This window comes from Magnolia sinica, chromosome 12 (genome assembly GCF_029962835.1).
Source record: "Magnolia sinica isolate HGM2019 chromosome 12, MsV1, whole genome shotgun sequence".
NCBI lineage: Eukaryota > Viridiplantae > Streptophyta > Magnoliopsida > Magnoliales > Magnoliaceae > Magnolia > Magnolia sinica.
In genome coordinates, this window is record NC_080584.1 from 12,852,838 (window position 1) to 12,873,277 (window position 20,440).

Sequence of the window (20,440 nt, forward strand, 5' to 3'; positions counted from 1 at the left end):
CAGAACATACAAACCCTTGAATCCGATGGGTCCCACCATAAATGAGGGATGCCCCCCTAAACCTCCCGGGGTAGAAAACCGTAACCCCTAGCAGCGCACAGTGATCAAGCGAACCAAAAGGGTGGCCCTAGATAGCTCGAATGTATGAAAATTGAACGTTGATTACTAAAAGATGGAGCATGATCACATGCGTGAGAATCAAATGGTTAATTTCATATGTTCCAGCCCGGCCCACCCGTAATGTGTATGTGGAATCTAAAGTGTGGATCTGGCGACTCTCATCATGATCACTGTGAATTCAAAGAACTGACCCTATCAAGATCTCAGGGGGGGCATATCACTGAGAACAATGTACAGCCACGCCTAAAAACTATATTGCATTTTTTGTGACCTACCTAAATTTAATTATTTTAGGTTTTTCTCTTCATCGGGATGGGGCGCACCTGATTTTTGGATTAGATGACATATAAACAACAATTTGGCCCCCACGTCTGGAAATTTCCTTGTTGGTCGGCCCTTCCTTAAATTTCATTCCCGGCTAGGCCGTTTGCTGTCTCCTCCTTTCGCTCACTTCAATCCTCTCTCTCTATACAGATCCCATCCCAAGAACAGGTACGAAACCCTAGATCGCTTTTGTCTACGCTCAGATCTACCTCATTTTCATTTCTACACATTTTCATGTTAGATCTCGGAAAAACTAGGGTTTTGGGGGATTTCTTTTCATGTAAACATCTGGAAGATGTGAGAAGCGCTCCTGTTTCAATCTCCCTATAAGAATCCGTTTTTCTCGATTTATCTCTCCAGAAGATCGACGGAACCGATTTCTTGAGCAAACAGAAGCAAAATCATTCGCGTTTTTGGGAATTGCAGAAAAGTCGAACCGAGAACTGAGTCATTTGGATGGAGGAATCGTTTGGAAGGATTCAAGAGAAGAAAACGGTATGCGATTTCAGTTTCTATTTTCGTAGTGTCTTTTTTCTATTTTTTTCATTTAATCGAAAATGGCGTGTTGTGAGATGCGAATCGCTTGAATCCGTTCCGATCTTGCGATGGCCCTTTCTTCTTTCGACGTTCTTGTTATGTCTTTTGTTGGAATTGCATGAAATTTTAAGCGCTGAGGGGAGATGGCGTCTTTTGAGATGCGAATTACTTGAATCCATTCCGATCTAGCGATCACCCTTTTCTTCTTTGATGTTCTTGTTATGGCTTCTTCTTCTTCTTCTTCTTTTTTTTTTTTTTGGAATTGCATGCCATTTAAGCGCTGAGGGGAGATTTGAGAGTGAGTTTGGATGCACAATCGAATCCAATTGCAATAGTCTGGAATAGTGGAGTGTTAGGGCTAGGGTTTGCAAATGTGTTGTTTGCAGGGCGAACGTCAAACAAACGTGATGACAGTTTGTGAATTACAGGATCTTTACCATTTCCACACTCCTTCATCTGCAATAATAGGGGATCATTGGACTGTGAAGCATCCCTAACAGGGACTGCAGATCAGCTCATTTATCATGGTTCAAATTCCTTCTAAGAACCATGTACCATGAAAGATTGTCGCTGCTGAATGGCACACTCTTTATCAAATAGTTATTGTGGTCTGTCTCGGGAAGGTTGGTGGCCTGGTGTGACCCATATCCACTCGACTGAGGCTGTCAGGGTTTGGTGTTTTTGAACCCCGTTTTTTTTTTTTTTTTCCTTTTCTTTTTCTTTTTTCTTGTGGGATTCTTGGTGTGAAGTGATGAGAGGGTCACTCGCTCACAGGTGGAGGCTCCTGCATCTCCTGTTTTGGTCACTTTTTTGGCACTTTATAACATTCAATCATATTTTCTAGGAAAAAAAGAAAAGAAAGATTTGATGAAACGGAAGGGTTAAATTGAACAAGTATGATTTGAGTCACAAAATATGGTACCCTTTTTCTTTAGATCAGTCACAACTGAGACTTGAATCTCTACAATCAATCCATTTTATAAGAAATATCATTTTTTTGTTGGCCTCCGGTGAATTTTAAAATCTCCAAGGCTCCTTGAAAATTCAGAGGGGAGATCTTCAGGTTCAAATTGAATGTTAGCGAGATCTCCTCTACTTAGGCTCGTGTCTTTGGAGTTGGGGTGCCATGAAAGTTAATGATTTGGCTTTTATTCATAAGAATTAAATGTTTGCTTTGTGAATACATTCTAGATCTTATTCAACCCCATCTTCTACGTTTCTATGGATTAACGTCTTTCCTCTATGGCCTGATGCTACTAATAAAATATGGTTTACTTGAATAGTCTCCGTGGATTTATGTTCGGAAAATCTTTATGTTTCGATCTGTTACTTTGGATCTTCTTACCAATACATTCTGCTTACATATTATGTTATTGTTTTTTCTTATTTGTAGCAAAAAAAATTCTCCCGTCGAAGCATTCTCAGAGTAGATATTGATGCTGGTAAGTTTCTGAAATTTAACCCTCGTTTGTTGGTGACTTTCTTATATATACTAGAAAATTTCATTTTCATTTTTCGTTTCACTGGTTTAATTTGGTTTGAAGTTAGATATGATAATTCAATCTTTTTAAGGTGAGAATACTAGTGATGCCAGATTTGGTTGCTATTTCATACTGCTGATGGGAGGAGTGTTTCTCATGTTCTAAGCACATACTTGAGAATGATAACCAGTCCCTGGCCAAAACTTGTATGGTGCATATGATGTTAATATAGGAAAAATTTAGTGGATAAACATTTTAGAACTGTCAAGAACACTTATAAAGTTGTACATGACATTTGAGGTATCTTGGAATCAAGAAGTTTCCAGATAATGTTCAGAGCCTTCTAATGGACTTGTGTGAGTGAATTTTTCATTGGACTTGTGGTTCAACTAGCTGAGGTGGTATGCATGTGCAAGCTAAGATGCTCACTAGACATGCCACACTGTGGGAATGCCCTGGCCCAAAGATCATGCTATCCACTCATTAGAGAATTGAACAATGCTTCAATGTGCATTTGTGGTCCATATGTACCTGCCGGATATTTAGGCTATGGCCAGTGTTTTAAATATCGAATAGCATGTAGCGTAGCATTCACCCCTCTGAAGAATGAGACATCATCTACCACTACATATAGATTTTTAATTAAAATAATAGGAAATTTTGGGGAAAGAGTAAATATAAAGACAAAAATAGCAATTGACTGATTTAATACTGTCGTTCATATTATTTCACTAGAATCATTGAAAACAGTAACTGATTTTTACGAAAATAGCACATGTAAGACGATTGAAAACATTTACTGTTTTAGTGAAAAATAACATGCAATGTATTCTAAGTAGCGTGTAATGTATGCTAAATGCGACTTAAGCTATTTTCATGCACCATGTAGTGTGAAGGCTATGATGTGCAACATATCATAAGCTTTTTAAAACACTAGCTATGACATCTAAATGGTGGGTCACATGTTTGCGTCATGTGTCCTGCAAAACTGCATGTGTCCCATTCACGTTCCTCTTACGTGCAGCAAGGTTTGGTGGGCATTCTCAAGAATTTATCTTTTGATCTCAATCTATTAGTTGACCCCGGTTTGGTTTTTGGGGAATTCTTTCCCTGGATTTTATGTTTCCTGGGGAATGTTAGAGCTGGCCTGGTATTTTTTGGGAAATGATTTAATTTTGTTTGGTTGATACACAGCTTTGCTAGGTAAACTTGGGAAATGGAATTCTTGGAGAAGAGAAACCAACCAAAAAGTGTGAACCAAACTCTTCTTCTTCCTTTTCTTCTTCTTCTTCTTCTTCTTCTTCTAACCAAGGAATTGCTAACCCAGGAAATATGCCAGCAACCAAACACCCCCTTAAGTTCAGGGATCAAATGATCGTAGTGAGAATGTACTCATCCCTTGAATGAATCTTTCTCAATGTTACCAAAATGTGATATTATGGCTGCGATATTCAAATAGGACTGGATCAGGCAACTTCTCATTTTAAGAAAAATGAACAATTTTCCCTTTGAGAATATTCACATTTCTGGAGAATATTTCAAGTTATTGTTTTTTTTTTTTTTTTTTTTTTTCATTTGATTAAAAGATTTTGATTTTTTTTTTTCCTTGGTTGAACTGGCTGCACATTTCTGGAGAATAACAAAATTTCATGAGTTTTTCCTGATTTTTAATTTTTTTCCTTGATTATTATTATTATTATTTTTTTTTTTTTTGTGTTCTTGATAATTGCTTCTATTATTATGGAAATTCTTCTGACAATCGGCTTTTTTATAAGATCTGGAAATTGTGGTTAAAAACCTTTGAATTTTCATTGATTTCTATATTTTTTTTTCTCCATTTGGTTGAAGTTGCAGTGGCTTTCTGTAAAATAAACATAATCTGAGTATTGCTTGTTTATTTCGATTTTTCGCTTTCTTTCTGAAACCTCTTCTTAGGGAAATCAATAGTTTATTTGCCTTTTTGTTAGGATTTTGTTTTTCTGATGTTGCGTTTTGAAATTTTTTTTTTTTTTTTGAGGAACTTTCATTATTGCATTGCTGTCATTTTTTGAGCAATTGTTGAATCGCATTGTTTTTCCCCTCAATTTTGAGGAATGTTTTTGCCTTCATAACACAGTTTAGATTTTGATTCTCAAATTGTGGCTTCTGTCTTCTGCAGTTACGGTCAGGCAATCAAGGTAAACTGGGCATATGCCAGTGGCCAGAGGGAGGTTACTTCAGGTTACTATTTGCTTCCATACCTGTTTCCTTTCTTTTTTACTGTTCTTTATTTGTTGTTTCTGTTGGCACACCATGGTGCTTCTCTCTACTAATCATTCTTGATGTTGTTTTCATGTGTTTCAGGCCACTTCAACATCTTTGTTGGCGACCTAAGTCCTGAAGTCACTGATGCGACTCTGTTTGCATGCTTTGCAGTGTATTCCAGCTGTTCGTGAGTTCCCTACTGCTTTTCAGAGTACTGCATTTGATAGTTTATAGTGTTTGCTGTTTTTTTTTTTTCCTGGTTTTTTCTTTTCTGGAGGAAGGATGAAACTTTATTTTTTTCTTGTTTTGCTCGAGTAAACTTAGGAAGCTTCTGCTACTGCATGTGTTGATGTGGTTATAAACTTGGTGTCTACACAATTCTCTTTGCAGAGATGCACGGGTTATGTGGGATCATAAAACTTGGCGCTCAAGAGGATTTGGCTTTGTTTCTTTCCGTAATCAGCAGGTATTATTCTCTATCTTAGTTATCACTGTTTAAAACCCTGTAGTTGACTTCTTCTTCTTCTTCTTTTTTAAAAGCCTGTAGTTGACTCATGAATTATCCATCAATTTCTGAGGTGGGACTGGGGCATGTTGAGTATTGATTACGCTAATTGTAATAGAAAACAGACTCAGAATTGGTAATGGAAGTGAGTCAACTGAACCTAGTCAGCAGCTGTTCAGACTCTTGACCCAGATGCTTGCACATGGACACCCATAACTGAATTCAGTAGAGATTTTTCATCCAATTTGTGCATGTATGAGATCTCTAACCAAGAAGAGTGTGTGTCAACTGACGAATGTTCCCTGCTTCCATTGTCACTTTGCAGATGGAGGTCAAGAGAATGTAAGTGACGAGGCCCCTGAAAACAACCCTGCATTTACAACCGTCTCATGTTGTTAATCTTGCATACAAGGTAAAATAGAAGAACTGAGACATTGTGTTGGCTGCATGGTTTGTACAATTGAGAGAAAAAAAAATGTCCCTTAAATTGACGGCCATGCTTTGCAGCATGTTTATTTTTATCATCTGTGCTGACATTTCCTGTTTTTCCTGTTTCAATGGCCAATTCGTCAGGCGATTCAAACTGAACTCCATCGCCAGTTTCATTCTCTTGGGGCTGGTGTCATTGAAGAAGTGCGTGTATAGAGAGATTAAGGTTTTGGATTTGTAAGGTACCAGTACCACACACATGATCAAGCGGCCCTGGCCATGGAATCTATGCTGGCACCTGGCCACTTAATCGCGTGCCCATGGATAACTGCAGCATTACTCAATCAGCAACTGTTTACTAGAATCTGCCTCAAGTTGGACATATAACCATTTCCCATGAATGGATTATAAATTGATTAAAATGAATGATTGTGCACATGTTTATAAATTAATTAAAACGAATGATTTAGTCTCAGTTGTTGAGAACTAAGGTTAAAAATTGAATTTAGCCTCAATTGATGCTAAAGAGGCTAAATCCATCTTTAGTCTCAGTTAGCCAAACTAAAACTACTACTCCCGTGGCTAAAGGCTTTAGCCTCGGTTGTTGAGAATCGAGGTTAAAAATAGGTTTAGCTTCAATTAAAGGCAATTGTGGCTAAAATTTAGATTTAGTATCGGTTGGAAACAATGGAGGCTAAAATTTTGATTTAGCCTCATTTCGAGACAATTGAAGCTAAAAGTGTTCTTTTAGCTTCACTTGAAGAACCGAGGCTATAAAAGCCATTTTAGCCTTGGTTGCCAAAACTGAGGCTAAAGCCTTTAGCCATTGAGCTTCCAGCCTCAGTTTGGATAGTTGAGGCTAAAGGCTTTAGCCTCAATTTTTAACCTTTTTAGCCAGAATTTTAAAATGAGGTTAAAGGCCTATTTTCTTGTAGTGCACATTTGAAAGACCGAAGGGCATGACCAAACTATCCAGTCCATTGGATGTGCAAACTAGTGCACTATTTGGGACCCGAACGTGTGTGGTTTCATAATTTAAGGCATGGTTTTGTGATCTGACCCATAAAATATGTCCAACATGATTAAAATCATATCTCAAATATAATTCTGACATGGATAAAAAATTCATAATTATCCAACAACTTATTAAGTTGGAATCACATTAAAAATCAAACAATACAAAACTTTAATGTGAAAATAAGATAACTATATATAAATTCAACTTAAATTAGTGTAAGTTTAAATGAATCCCTCACCTTAACCATAGATTTAAGACCTAAGTAGATCTCAATTTAGGAAATATTTTACATAAATTACGACATTGCTCGAGCAAGGGGGACAACACACGTGTGGAGAAGGAAGAGAATGAATGAGCGTCTATGCTTGGACGTCTCTCTCTCTCTCTTCCTTAGTTGTTTGGGCATGCATGGGTTTGTGAGTGAAGAAGGGTTGCATGCCCCCTTTTGTAAGGGAGTGCGTGGTGTGCCACATCCTACTTGAATTGGGTTTCTTAAAAATTTCTTTTTTAGCGATTTTTATTTAAATCTAATTTATTCAAGGTTTCGGGGGTTGTCGAATAGAGTTAGGGTACATGATTTTCCTAGTCATCAGAAATTTAAATTGGCCTATCTTGAAAATTCTCATAGTGGGTGGCAAATTGTACTTGATCTCAATTAATGGTCCACACTTAATGATTATGGTCCAATTTTGGGAGAAATGTGTAGTCAAAATAGGCAAACGATTAGACAAAATTTTGTGGTTGATCGATGGTAGAAATGGCCTAAATCTGAAATTTCATCTCTTGTGCCAGAAGGAAGGATGTAACATTAAGATTGTCAACATTTAATGATATAAGATTATATACCGGAGTCTAAATTTTATATGTTCTCATATTTATATGAGGCTAAAGTGTGATCCAAATTTGAGTTGTGATCGATGGTGTAAATTAGGTCAATTAGAAGGTCTAGATTTAGAAAGCGTTTGTAAGCCTAAAATGACTAACTTCACGCGTAAGGAAAAGCCTATCAAAGTGGGGATCTTACATTTCATACTCGGTCCATATGATGAAAAATTCAAGTCTTTAATGTGAAGGAAAATATCCTATTACGACTACACACGAGCTTTCATCACTCAATGGAAAACAAAATTAACGGTTAAGGGACTGATTTGTCAATTGGGCCACTTTTACAATGATATAAGGGCTAAAATTTGACGTGTATGGTTAATTTATGTTACATAGGTATGGTTTAAAATTTCACATCAAATAGATTATGGAAATCATGTGATCTAGAATTCAAGGGTACGAGTTAATGACATTTTCACAACTATTACTGATATGAGATTTATGGGAAATCTAATGATTGTACATGGTAATAGGCACATTTCTAAGAAATTTTTACAAAAGAAATCATGTCTAAATCATTACAAATAAAGATTTGTTCACCAAATAAGTTAAAATTATCATTAATTAAGTCGAAATAGATATTTTAAACAGCATGATGGATGGTCAGATGACACGTCAAAAATAGAAAAATTTGATGGATAGTACTCTGACCATGTATTTAGGTGGACGTATGACTAATTTTGTAAACGAATGAACACAAAGTGGGCTTTTGGAGTGATTAAGAGGTAGAACATGTATACCGTTAGATTCAAGTGACTTGTTCATATATGTAAGTTTATCATATTATATTTTTTATGGTAGGTTAAGTATATTCATAGTTGGTGAATAATATGAATGGATCAGTATCTCGATTCGATACGTGTATGAGCGGATGTAGAGATCAGGTAGTTAGTTTACTATGATCGAGTGGTCTAAACTCTAAGTGGACAGTCAGATATCTTTACTTAACGGTAAATAGTTGATTGAACAGTTAGTTGTGAAGGATAAGTGAGAATACTTGGATTTATGATTATCATGTCTTAAAAATCAATGGTCGGATAACTTAATCTATGGATGAAGATTATTCCCAACAGTCAGATTGAGATTATAGAATAGATGTAAGGTTTGGATAGCCTGAAATGGTGACATATACATGTATATAATAAAATAATTTTTATGGTAATACTCGAAAAATTTCAATACTCGAGTATTGAAAAGTTCGAGGTGTTACAATTTTCCTTTTAATTTTTACTGATAATTGATATATTTATTTCATGATTACTTGTGTTGGTTATTTGAATTGTCATCAAATCATATGATCTACATTTATCTGGTATAAACACATATGCTGCTCTTGAATATCTTCTCATACTTGTGGATTATTTATGAAACTTGAATTGTCACATCAATTTCTGAAAAACTCCACTTATATATGTATATCCAAATTTGGGATGTAACTTGGTTGATTTGTGATTACAATGCACCCTTGAACTAGTGGCCATTTTGTATATTGGATTAAATGAAATTTTTTTGTGGACTTACAATCTCACGGATCGTTTGTGCCTATGTGGCTTTTGGGGATAATCCCTTTTTATCGCATTCTTTGATAGAATATTTGTCCTATATGGCTTTGATTTAATATTTGCCCCATGTGACTTTGATTGAATATTTGCACTATGTGGCTTGATAGATTATTTTCATATAACCCTGCGATGGTAAGTTTCACTTATTGAACTATGATTGACCACTACTTGAGGAGGTTACCATTAAATATCCTAGTACTAAAGTCTAATGAGTTGGGGATGGTAGTATTGGACAATATGCATGAGCTGTCAGCCTATGATGGGTGACGAGCCCCCCATAGTGACCTTTGAGCTTTCTTAAATTGATTGTTTACAAATATAACAATAAAGGTTGGGCTAATCATGTATTAATGGCATACTGATAATGGCGATAGCTAATTCTTGATGTTGTAGCACGTATTCTTTGTCGCAGTATATTTCGCTAGCTCCCAGACCACCGATAACCAACCCAATTTATATGAGTTAGTCACTATGCACATACTTGATGTACCTTCTCTAGTGATTGACCACTTGCATGTGGCTTTCACTCCACTCATGGGTTTTGCGCAAAAGCCAACTGGATGAGCATCCCTAGTTGATATGCATTCATGCATTTAAATAAAATTGCATCATGAATGTTTTGTATGTTTTCTTGTTTAAGCTTTACTTAACTAGTTGATGCAAAGATGTGTAATCTTAAGGGGAACTCACACTGAGTTGGTCATTCATTCTTTGAACATATAACTATATAGGTTGTGTAGGTGGTTTAAATAATACTCATGTTCATATTGAGGAGGAGCATGTTACAATTATCAGTGATGTATTGTTGCATCTGCCTTAGATAATTTTCTTCCATGTAGCTCAAGTCTAGCTGCATTTTTATTTATTTCATGTGTTAAATTATTTTATTCCAATATTTGTTAACATTAAGACATTGGTTTGTATAAACCTTATGGGTAGTAGCTTGTGTATCTTGCATCTGTATGTAGACTTTCCTTTATGTTTAATTTATTTCTCTTGCATTGAACTGCTAACTCTGAAAAAAGAAGAATATATATGTGTGTGTGTGTGTGTGTGTGTGTGTGTGTGTGTGTGTGTGTGTGTGAAATTTGGGCTATTTTAAAAGGTTAATACTCGGGTTTTTGGAAAATGAGTATTAAACTTGAGTTACGAAGATTGGGGCGTTACACTGACCATCTTATAAATCTAACCAATTGTATGTGGGGTCTGATGCTTTTCCATTTTCAGTTGCAACTTCTCAACCTTGACTCTATAGACGAAATTCTCGTTACTTACACTGTTTATGATCACATCAAAAACTTTTTGATTCACTATAGACCTTGTTCAAAAGATGTTATATCATTATGGGTGTTCCTCCTACTTTAGCATATATAATAGCCTTCTCACTATAAGAGATTCACCTGATCTTATGGAACCCAATCTTTTTCGGTTTCATCATCAGCAGCGTGCTCCAATTCATCAACATTCAGGTCTTCTTCTGCATTTTCAGCGCTGCCATCATTAATGGCGAGGTTAGTCACTTTTCATTGTGGGCAAATATTTGATAAGTGACTCGATTGGCCACATTGATAGCAACGGTCGGGCCTTGGCCGACCATAGGGGTTCGAGATCCTGCTCAGACCAACAGCAATGGTCGCGCTCCTTTGGGGTCTAACTTGCTCGCATCCTGTCTATCGGTTCACAGGTGTATAACGTTGAGGGTGGCCCCCTACAAGTTCTTTTCCCTTGGCCTATGGAGCTCCTTGCAGAGGACCCGCAACGATTATCCTAGTAGTAGGATCGGTTCGTGTATTGGAATGCTCAAGACGAGCTTCTGCTCCGGTGGCCGGATTGATCGCCTCACTCATCGTCCGAATGGGTTGAATCTGAACCCGATCCTACATCGCAACATGCAACCCGCCATTGAATTGGGTAACTTTCCGCGTTCGATTTCGACAAAATTGTTTTGCACCATTACACGGTAGAACTCCTCTGCGTAATCTCTCATTGTTTCACTACCTTGCCGACAATTTTGATATTGCTGTAACAACACTTGATTGAAGTCGCTGGGGGTGGCAATGTGCGCACATTAGTTACTTCATCCTCTACCATGTGCGGATTGGTATTTTCATCTTTCTTGGCTGTGTGAGCTGAAGTTACTCCTACCAAGCCGAAGCTCTGCCCTTCAACTTGTAACCCACCAGTTTCACTTCTTCTCTTTAAGGGAATGATAGAGATCGACTTGATCGATGATCGGTCGAGAGTAAGGAGCTAATTGCAAGCTTTCTGGGTGAACAAATAAGGAATGCATTGGACGAGGCCAAATTATCGAGCAAGCAAATTCAAAAAATATTACTCGAAGCCAGCCTTGGCATTTTTGGTAGTATCTATTGTGCCATCATAGGGAAGATACCTGCAAATGAGGTAACTTTTCCAAGCAAGGAACATTTGAGATGCGGTTTGTTCATCATTTTCTTCAAAATTGCCTATGAACCAGGCTGGGCTGAATTCTTTTAGGTAGAAATGGGTAAAAGTGTGGTAACATTTACCTTTACTGAAAGGAAAGAATAGGTAGTCAATATATGTAGAAAATATACAGACCTCTTGAAAAAATGAATGTTGTGGTTATTGTAAGAGGTGTTAACAATATCAGTAAGGAGAGGAGAATGTACAAGAGACGAATGGAAGTATTCATATATCCACATCTAGAGAGGCCATAATGGTCCTCTGCTGAGAAATAAACCCTTGGTGGTTACTTCATATATGCCTCTTTACAGGTGACCAAGTACAAACGGTGCAAGGGCAAGTTTTCGACCTTGTGTGAGTGCCTTGGCCAATTAAATGTACTTGTTGGTGATATGAAGAGTGTTTACACAGAGTAAGTGATGACAGATCCATAGTAACAAGAAGGCTGTGTGTTTTTCATACTTAACTCGATTAATTCGTGCTTACGGTATGCTTGCATTAAATGAGAATAGGCCTTCCCGGCCTTGTTATTGAAATATCTTTCTTCCTTCAAAGCAAAACCTCAAAAAATTGCCTCACCGGAGGGAAGAAGTTGGGTAAGAGCACTAATGTCCGAGATTGTTGGACTCATTGGACCACACCTAAAGAAGAAGGTATTGGTGGATGAATTCAAAAATGCTGATGTTGCAGTAAGAAGAAGGGGATCTGACGCGTAATCAAACAACGACAGTTTAATGCATTTGTAAATTCCGATCTCCTTTCAAAAAGTTTCATGTTAGATTGCGATGCGATCGAACCAATCGTGCCATCCCAGTAATGGTTTCGGTTAGGGTCGTGAGTTTATAGAGCATTGGAAGGATCTAGAACTGATTGGGATTGAATTAGCATGGTCTCAGCAGGACAATTTAAAAAGATGCGATCCAATTAGTGAATCTCATCAAGGTCTATTTCGGCAAAGAAAGTTGGTCCTAGGCAGTAGAAATCTCCAATTGGTGATTTAAAGATGATTTAAGGCAATCTAAAGCATCTATTAGATCTTGTTATAAAGTTAAGGAAACAAAGGATGAGGAAGCGACCATTGTAAGAACGAGAAAGTTAACGAACATTTCGAAGATGCAGAGGTAGGGAAGAAGGCATGAGAAGTGGAAAGTGTATTGAAATGGAGTATATATCAGCCAGAATCTGGCGCATTAATTAGGGCATAATTATGTTCTCATTTGGTACGACGCTTGCACACGCGTCACCATGGGAGTAGTTGTCTATTAAAAAAGAAATCATGACCACCATTTAGAATTATTTCGATTAGGTATGGTAAGTGAAACGTCGCCACGTGGCTTAAAGGACGGCTGCATTTATGAGGGATCACACATCACTTTCACCTTTTACCTAAATGCGAAGCGACGTGGGGGGCAATGTTTTACCTTATTTATGCCTATTCCTACAAGTGCTAATTAGGAGGGATTGCATGTAATTTGGCGAGAGTTCCATAGTGTGTAACGCCATGAATTTTCATGGCTCGAGTTCACACTCATGCTCGAAAATTCTAGGTGTTAATAATGTAATAATTGAATACTTCAAAATCAAGTCTTTTTTTTTTTCATTTAGATCCCATTTATAAAGGTAACCATTCACGAGAATAAAACCAACTATACTAAAATTCTTATTCCATTTAAACATAAAAGTTCAACTAATCATTCATTACTCACTCAAGTGGGAGCTTATTACAATGCCTGGAATGTGAATAATGGGGACATGAACAGCTTGTGGGCAGTTTTCATGTCAATGAAATATGGGATTCCCAGCACAACTAGCAGTGTCCCTTCGAGTGGGGTGGTGCCAGTTGTGGCCTACCCTCTCTGGAAGAGCATGCACAAGTTATTGCTGTTTCTGGATGAAAATGTGCATTGACACATAGGTAAAGGAGATTGCAACCTATGGACAGTGGATTGGACATGGCTGGGCCCGCTCCTGGACATTGTAGTAAAGCAGATTCCACAGGTGCTTCTTTCCCTCAAAGTAAAAGACTTCATCGGCCAGCAGGGCCCCCTTCCTCTGTCTTTGGTTTCGGATTTTCTCTCTTAGGAGGCCATGCTCCACATCTTCCAGGGAGGTTTCCGCCCATTTGAAGAGGCAGATTTATGCATCTGGCCTTTTAATCCATTAGGTGCGTTCTTAGTTAAATTAGGTTGGGAGAAATCTAGAGCCAACGATTAGAAAAGGGGATGGACACTCGAAACTCCCTCCAAAAATCTCGACATTTATTTGGAGGCTGATGGAACGGGCGCTGCCAGTGGAAGAAAGGATCTAGGGTAAGGGGATCTTGATGGCATCCATTTGTAGCTGCAGTCCTCACAATGATACCTGACGCCCCAATGTCGAATTGCTGGGGCACCTTTTTGTCAGTGGCAGCCTGGCCAAAGACGTGTGGCAATATTTTAGCGAAGCATTTGGTATTTTTCTAGTGAGCCACAACTCTGCCCAAGACAGGTTGGGTCAATGGTGGGGGTCGATGACACCAGGTTAGCCCACGTTCCATCTTCGAGGGTTGGCCCCTTGTTTGTTTCTCTGTGAAATTTGGAGAGCGAGAAATTCTGCAAAGTTTGAAGGTAGGATTGTGTCTTCAGCAACGGTCATGTTTCGAATTAAATGGTAGTAAGGACAGATGAGTAAAGGGGAGTCGTCCCTTACCCCTTCTTGCTGGGTGGGTCACCTCCATTTGTCAAATTTGGGTATCGTCCAGCCCCCTGTCCTCAAAAGAGATGCGAGGTGGTGTCTTGGGCCAGGCCGCTTGATGTTTGGATCAAGCTTAATGTAGACGGGTCGGCTAAGGGTAACCCAACATTATTGGGAGGAGGCAGAATCTGCAGGGGCTGATGGAAACATGCTCTTTGCATTCTCCAACGGCTATGGGTTCGGCTCGAACAACAACGCCAAACTAAGAGCGATGTATAAAGGCCTTCTCTCTTGCGCTGACCAGGGGCTTTGGAAGGTGGTGGTCGAATTGGATTCTAGTTTGGTGGTGAATGCGTTGAATCACACGTCCGAGGCAGGGTAGAAATGGAGGCATTAGATCACTCGGATCTCTAGCCTCAATCATCTTGGCTTGTTCCGTTTTGTGAACATCAAGAGGGAAGTGAATGGGCTAGCGCGTGAAGGTAGTGAGCTCCAACAAAACCATTGGTATAGTGAGGTGTGGCAGCTCCCTCCACTCATCAGAGAGATGCTCTTTCTAGATAAGATGGGGGTGGGTTCCATTAGAGAATTGACAAATGTATAGGTCCGTATGATAGGAGGCCTTGGGGCCTTTTTCTGTCCTGTGGTTTCCTGAATTAATGTAATTTTCCTCATATATGAATACACAATCACTTTTTGAAAAAAAAGAAGAAGCTTATTACAAGTATCCAAATTACAGCATGAAACGTAAATAAAGGTAAATTGAAATAAAAGCACCAACAACATAATCCTACGTAACTCGTAGTCATTCATAGGGAGATCATGCATCGCACATATCTTCAACATGTGCATCACTTGCATCGTCTATATGGTCAGAGAGGATCAATGCCCTACTCATAGTGATGGTTATCCTTTAAGATTAACATAATTCGAATAATTTCTCAAAGTAAGACAATATAGAGGTTTTGATACTTTTCGTACTCCCCCACTACGAATGGTATCGAAATGTGAAATCAATCTACATGAATGCATGCTTAGCATAGTGTGTGTGCGGCTTATCATACATAGTGATAACCGCATTGTGGAATATAATTCACAAAAATCTGACTCGCTCCGCATTCCATAACTACAGAGATTTGTTGGCGTGTCCGACACTATTGTGGATTTATATGAACACCTCGAGACAACACAACACATGGATTAGATGAATTACGTAATATGATTTGTTTATGGAGCGACTATTTGCGACATCCAATCTTGTAAGGTGATGTAACACGCATTGCAGATTACTTACATCAATTTGTGTACCACTACCCAAATCCATGGATTTACGCATCGACTAAGAGGGTCGCTACCCAGAGTGCATTACGTTCACTATAAATACGTACAAGTCACTAGTTGCGAGACCTTCACAGATCGCTTGCATCAATAGGGAATTAAATCGAACCATGAGAGTTTTGGAACTCCAAGACACATGCCCAAGCCAAAACATAAGAAAAGTAGTACAAGGCTAGCACAATAAAGGGTAACATAGTAGAAATAAACTAACCCATAAAAGATAAAGAGTAGCATTAGGCTAACTCAACACAAATAAGGAGAGAAACAAAAGCCAACTCAATATAGAGTGGAAACACACGTCGTCCTCAAAATCGGCGAAGGGCAAGGCTTGTATCCATCACTCCGTGAGAATTCATAAAAATTCTAATGATATTTTCATGGAATAATTAATTTGAAATTATAATAAAATAAATTCCAATAGGGTAAAAAATAATCCACTCACTTCAAAGTGAATTTATAAGCACAACAGTGCGATTTTGGGTCAGACGGGTCACTCGATAAGTCTAAATTACTTTAAAAGTGAGTCTTGCTGCCTTACGATTTAAAATATGAATTTTATGTAAGATTAATATCATTAAATTCATAAGATTTACTGATATAACTATTCGGTCCATTGGATGTGCAAACTATGCACCATTTGGGGTCCGAACGTTTGTAATTTCATGATTTAAAGCATAGTTTTGTGATCGAACCCACAAAATATGTCCAACATGATTAAAATCATATATTAAATATAATTCCAATACGAATTAACAATTCATAATAATCCAACAACTTATTAATATGAAAATCATAGTAAAAATCAAATTATATACAATTTAACGCGAAAATAAGAAAACAATGTATAAACTCAACCTAAATTGGTATAAGCTTAATGGAATTCCTCACCTTAGTATTAGATGCAAACCTTAGATGATCTTGACGTAGGAAATCTTCTACATGAATCACGACGTTGCTCGAGTAAGAGGGAGAAACCACACATGGAGAAGGAAGATAATGGATAAACATGTAAGCTTGAATCTCCCTCTCTCTCCCTCTCTCTCTAACATGGACGTGGAAATGTGGGTTTTTGAGTGGAGAAGGGACGCACAAACCCTTTTGTAAAGGGTTAGTTGTGAGACAGGGTGTGTCGCATCCCACTCGAACTGGGTTTCTCCAATTTGTCTCTTATTTCGATCTTTCTTTAAATCTAATTCGTTCACAGTGACGGGGTCGTCGAATAAGGACAGGGTACGTAAGTTTTCTGGTGAACCGAAATTTAGATTGGTTTATCTCGAAAATTCTCTCAGTGGATGGTCAAAACGGACTTGATCTCAATTCATAGTCCACACTTAATGATCAAGGCCCAATTTTGGAAGAAAATGTGGAGTCAAAATAAGCAAACAATTGGATAAAATTTAGTGGTTGATCGATGGTGAAAAGGCCTAAATCTGAAATTTCACCTGTTGTGCCAAAAGGAAGGAATTGGCTTTAAGGCGGTTAACATTTAACGGTGTATGATCATATATTGGGGCCTAATTTTTTTATGATCTTGTAGTCACATGAGACTAAAGTGTAGTCCAAATTTGAATTGCGATTAATGGTGTAAAGTGGGTCAATCAGAATCTCCAAATTTAGAAAGAGTTGGTAAGTCTAAAATGGCTAACTTCCCGCGTAAGGAAGGCCTACCAAGGTGGAGTTCTTGCATTTCACAATCGGCTCATCTGATGAGCAATCTAAGTCATTCATATGAAGAGAAATATCATATTCCAAGTACCTACGAGCTTTTCTCACTCGATGGACACCAAAATTAATAGTTAAGGAGCTGATTTATCAATTGGGTCACTTTTACAATGATCTAAGGGTTGAAATTTAACATGTATGGTTAATTTATGATACATAGTCATGGTATAATATTTCATATCAAACGGATCACGAGAACTAGGTGATCTAGAATTCGAGGGTCTAGGTTAATGTCATTTTCGTAATTATTGTTGATTTGAGAGTTTTGGGAAATATAATGATTCTACGTGGTAATAGGCACGTTTCTAAACAATTCTTATAAAAGAAATCATATACAAATCATTACAAATAAAGAGTTATTCACCAAATAAGTTAAAATTATCAATAACTAATGTGAGATACATATATTGAACAACATGATGGATGGTTAGATGACATGTCAAAAATAAGAAAATTTGATGATTAGTAATTTAATCATGTATTTAGGTGGATTTACAGTCAGTTTTTTAAACAGATGAACATAAAGTGGGTTTTCGGAGTGATCAAGAGGTAGAACATTTATACCGTCAGATTCGAGTGTTTTGTTCACATATGTAAGTTCCCCATATTGTAGTTTTGATGATGGGTTACGCATATTTATACGTGATGAATAAGAAGAACAGATCAACATCTTGATTCGATACGTATACGAGCGAATGTAGAGATCAGATAGTTTACTATGATCGGGTGGTCCAAACTCAAAATGGACGGTCATATATCGTTACCCTGCAGCAAGGTGTCCCGTATCGGTATCGGTTGGCGTAACGGTGACCTCCAAAACCGATACGGATACGGGGTCGTAACGGCGATACGGGGGCGTAACGCCCGTAACGGCGTAAATTTTTTTTTTTTTGCCAAAAAAATATAAAAAAATATGTATTAAATCCGGAATATTCTAAGCATTCCAAATATGCATTCATTTATAAATTGGAACATGTTTATGGTGGTGTAACGGTCCACTCTTTGGTGAGAAGCTGTATCGGATTGTCTGATTAATTTTGTACCAGGTAACTTGAATTTGACTACAAAATGTATATATTTAATTTTCTAAATATCTAATTTATATACTTAACAATTTAATATCTTTCTCCCAGTAGTTCTTTAAAAAAATGAAATTAAATTCAGGTAGATGGCATTGCCAATTTCGGGCTGACTTGGAGGACCAATCTATGCCCCAAATTAGCCTCAAATTCATGCAATTTATTGTCATTATCCCACTTATGTATTAGTGGACATTTATTGGATAGTGAATCATGAAAAAAAATCAAAAGGCCCTATTTTAAAAAATAAGAGAACACCAAATAACAATTAAAACTATTCAAATAATTTGATTTTGGCATTGTGAGTTAGCAATTGCAGTTTATAATTTAATTGGTAAATTTTAAGTTAATATGTCTTTGGTACAATTTTTTAAGGCCCCAAATTAGGTGGGACTCGGATTGTGAAGTGTAGCACGCATGTCAAAGTTTTTTGGGCCCTACGCATAATGAATGTGTTATATCTAAACCGTCCATTCATTTGACGAGATTGTCTTAAGGCTTGACACGAAAAATAATACAGATCTAATTATCAAGTGGACCACACTGCAAAAAGTAGTGGGGGATCGAACGTCTACCATTGAAAACTTTTTTGGGATCACATAACTTTTAGATGAATATGAAATTTGTTTTTCCTCTTCATTCAGGTCTTTTTGACCTTGTGAACAGATTGGATGGAAAATAAATGTTACGGTGGGCCTACGAATTATTTAACGGTGAAAATCATCATCTCCGCTGCTATTTTTGGTGTGGTCCAGATGATCTTTGGATACGATTCATTTTTTAGGTAATGCTCTAAAATAATATTTAAAAATAGATGAACGGTGTGGATATAATAAATACATCACTGTGGAGCCTATAAAACTTTGATCTCCTTTGAACCGTTCGTACAACTCGGAGCTCGAGGAGTGTCAGCGCTCGTCTCAGCGTTACACGTACCTACAGCAGCTTACGCTGCCAAAAAAAAAAAAAAGGAGAGGGAAACCGAAAAGAAAAAAGAGGGAAAGAGGGAAAGAACAGAGAGAGAGAGAGAGAGAGAGAGAGAGAGAGAGAGAGAGAGAGAGAGAGAGAGAGAGAGAGAGAAGAAGGAGGAGGAGGAGGCCGTAGCCGCAGCCGCAGTCGCAGCCGCAGCAGGGCCGTAGCAGGCCGAGAAGAAGAAGAAGAAGAAGAAGAAGAAGAAGAGAGAGAAGAAGAGGAAAAGAAAGGAAAAAGGTAAGGGTTTTTTATTTATTTTCTTTTTCCAAGGCCCGTAACAGCCGTTACGGGTCAGTAACGGCCGTTACGCCCGTACCACCGTTACCGTTACGTATCGGCCGTTACGGCCGATACGTAACCGTTTTGGGACACCCTGCCCTGCAGTGAATAGTTGACTGAATGGTTGGTTATGATGGACAAGTGAGAATACATGGATATATGATGATCCTGTTTTAAAAATCAATGATTAAATGACTTGGTCTATGGATGAAGATTATTCATAATGTTCAAATTCATGTTAGAGAATACATGTAAGGTTATGATATGTTAAATTGGTGGCATACACATGCATATACTAAATTAAATTCCATGGTAACACTCCAGAACTTTCAATACTCGACTATTGAAAAGTTTGGGGTATTACAGTGTATTTAGTGACCTTCAGAGATATGCAAAGATAATTTTGTGGTGATATAGCTGGTGTCTATTGAGCAGCGCCACGTCATCCATTAAGTGATGGTGGTCGAGTGAAATGTGGATGTGCCAGAGCGGTTATTGAGACAAGTGGCAAGGAAGGCAAGCAGTGCTAAAATGGTTATGATAATCGTCAGGACGTGGGAAGCATTTAGATGATCGATCTAATACTATAAATAATGAAAGAAGTTAGTAGAAGAAGTTGTCTCATACCAACAAACCAAATCAAATTTATTTTTCTATTATTTTGTGCTCCTTAATTAGCATTTTCATTATCATTATCAGTCATTTACATTCCTTAGTATAATCAGTAGTAATAATAAGTATTAGTAATCAAGTAGTTGTTAATTTTAGTTGTAATTTAGGTCTACGCTCATATGTTGGATTCAGTTCAAGTATCAAGCAAGCTCTTC

At 37.7% G+C, this 20,440-nt stretch overlaps 1 long non-coding RNA gene across 2 annotated transcripts in view; it reads left to right on the top strand.

Annotated features, from left to right (window-relative positions):
- The first annotated feature begins 350 nt into the window (after window positions 1-350).
- LOC131220944 (uncharacterized) overlaps window positions 351-20,440 on the top strand; it is a 33,671-nt gene continuing 13,581 nt past the window's right edge. Inside the window, exons 1-8 of one of the 2 annotated variants that reach the window (XR_009158913.1) lie at window positions 353-612; window positions 805-939; window positions 2,375-2,423; window positions 4,621-4,682; window positions 4,806-4,893; window positions 5,097-5,172; window positions 5,537-5,623; window positions 5,785-5,882. This is a non-coding gene — a long non-coding RNA (uncharacterized LOC131220944). Of the gene's footprint in view, window positions 613-804; window positions 940-2,374; window positions 2,424-4,620; window positions 4,683-4,805; window positions 4,894-5,096; window positions 5,173-5,536; window positions 5,883-20,440 lie in introns of both variants that reach the window. The other variant, XR_009158914.1, reaches the window with a different exon arrangement.